Source organism: Rhagoletis zephyria, unplaced genomic scaffold (genome assembly GCF_001687245.7).
Source record: "Rhagoletis zephyria isolate East Lansing unplaced genomic scaffold, Rhagoletis_zephyria_1.1 Rzeph_scaffold_04784, whole genome shotgun sequence".
Taxonomy (NCBI): Eukaryota; Metazoa; Arthropoda; class Insecta; order Diptera; family Tephritidae; genus Rhagoletis; species Rhagoletis zephyria.
Window position 1 is genome coordinate 33,837 of NW_016161867.1, and position 2,802 is coordinate 36,638.

The window sequence follows — 2,802 nt, forward strand, 5'->3', positions numbered from 1 at the left end:
ACTTTGGACTGAGTAGGCAATTCAGGAGTAAAGTCCTCTCTCGACGTACGAAAACCACGCTCTATAAGTCACGCACCGTGCTGGTATATGGCGCAGAAGCATGGACAATGACAACATCCGATGAGGCGGCTCTTGGGGTGTTTGAGAGAAAGAGTTTGCGGAAGATTTACGGTCCTTTACGCGTTGGTGACGGCGAGTACCGCAGGTGCTGCTACCATTTAGTAGGGCGGAAAAGTGTTCCCTCCATAATTTAAGTACGCTCTGGACATCAGTTACTAGGTCGCCATTATTGTTCTTACAGGAGTGCGCCCCGGTCTTTAAACCTTCCGTAAGTCGCCTAACTCTCTGGTAAAATTTTCGGGCATTCCTCCTGTCGGCCAGCATTTCAAGCTCTTCGCACTCACGTATTTCTGCCTCTCTCTTCTTGTTGCGGCAAATACGTCTCGCTTCCCTCTTCAGATCCCTATAGCGGTCCCACATAGCGCGCGTTGCGCCCGATCGCAGCGTGGCCCTGTAGCCGGCATCTTTTTTGTCTGCAGCCTTTTGACATTCCTTATCGTACCAGTTGTTCTTTCGGGTTCGCTGAAATTCGATAACTCATTTGGCGGCGGTACTTAGTGAGCGGGAGATGTAGTTCCTCTGATTGCGTATGTCGGTTTGTTGAAGAGTGCTTTCAGAGAGTAGGTGTGATTGCAGCTTTTCGACGTGTCTTCCGTCTATCACAACAAAGATGCATTTCTTGCTCATCTGGGCATTAAAATCGTCAAGCATGATTTCGATATTGTGTCGGAGGCAGAGCTCATATGTTCTGTAGTAGACACGCTTACTTGCCTCGTCCATCGCATTTCTTGCATGGCACTGCCCTACATTTGGGACCTCTGCTCCCGGAACCCTTCTCATACGCTAATGTATAATTCAGCTCATAAAATTAACGTTGGTAGAGGCCTCGCAAAGCTGATTTCGCCGACGTCCACGTTGCGTCTACGCTGAGGGGAATAAATAGTAGAATCAAACAAAAACGTGATTGATATTACTAAAAACGTCAAGGAAAGTACTGTATAGTGGTAAATATTCAATTTGAATACGCACGTATAAAAGTGAAGCACTTTCCACTTCTCGGATGGCGTTTTGCACTTAAAAAAAATAATAATAGTTTGCATGTTGCCTACAATTGAACTCGAACCCTGACCCTCTTTGCGCACTCAGCTACAGCCAGACATGCAAACGTGGTTTCAAATGTTGAGTGACCAATCTTTCCTTCAGGGGTACTATGCACATATGTGTGTATGGGTTAACACAATTGTATACTCAAATACTTCCCTGAAGGAAAGGTTGGTCCAATTGCTCGAAAAATATAGTCGTATGTATAGTAGTTTTGTAACTAGACCAAAGATAATCCAAAAATTTAAAGCAATGTAATGTAAAACAGGTGTACTAAAAGTGGTCCGAATGTAATGCATAAGGTACGAGTTTTGTTCTAAAATTGGTTACAATGTCATGCAGTAGCGGAAAATGGGTATAATTAACGATTTGCTGATATGTAGGCACTTAGTCAACGAATTTTCATGTGACGTTGAGAGTATCCGCTTAGAAAATCTGTGAACTCCGGTTCGAATCGCAACTGATGCAAGTTTTATTTTTGTTTTTTTCCTCCCCAAAATTGGTAAGAATATAATGCAGAAGCGGACAATTGGTCCGAGCCTAGGACTTTTAATGTTAAATGTAAATAGAATTTTACATGTTCTTGGACCAAACTTTGGATTACTTACAGTCACTTGCAGTCTAGTTTGTGGTGTGCCCTAAGTCTACTCCGAGGTCTTACAGGGCTTGTGTGCTAAATTTTTGGTATGAAAGTAACGTTTTTAAATATGGACATTTTTAAACGCCAATCAAATAAAAAAAAAACGTTCATTTTCACTATGCGTTGATTACCTCAGTGTAGCGCCGCCACAGTATGTACCCTAAGGTAGAGTGAAAACCCTTTTTCCTTTATCGATGGTGTTTGCAGTTCNCGTTCATTTTCACTATGCGTTGATTACCTCAGTGTAGCGCCGCCACAGTATGTACACTAAGGTAGAGTGAAAACCCTTTTTCCTTTATCGATGGTGTTTGCAGTTCTTAGCTAATTACGTTCAGAAATTGCCCATAACTCACTACGTGGAGGTGTCTGCAATGCGGGATCCGTGAAGCAGTCTTTTTACTTTCGGTTTCTTTCATGTTCACCAAAGCTCGATCTTTTATAAATGCAACGAGACCCTTACTAGCTAAACTGAATAATAAATGAAAAAGTTATAAACTACTTAAGTAAAAATTCATAGAAAATTATTAAAAGTTAAAATTTTTTATAAAAATTATAATTTAATAGTTAAGTGCTCATAAATAGTTTCTTCAATTTAGACAAGTAGTTATCGATACATTAATTAATAGCTCCTAAACTACTAACCCTTTTTGAAAATGTTTTTAACGCAGATAATTGCCAATTAATTGGCTTTCCTTGTATAGAAAGAAAACAAAAAAAAAAACGAAATTAGGCTATACCTCAAAAACTTTGAAATTATTTGTTTAGGTATATTTCAAGCGTATACTGGACCTTAGACTGGGTCGGTCCCCATACAAAAAAAAAAGTTGCTAATGTCCGCCCCTAAATTTAAAGATTATGTTGAGAGGGTTCTGGAAAAATTTTATTTTTTTTTTTAACCCTCCGAAATACAGCCGAAATGGTTTTTTCGTTGTAACTTGGTTATTTGACGGCCGATTTTTAAAATTGATATGTCATTATTTTTGTCTTGAGAAGCTTCACTT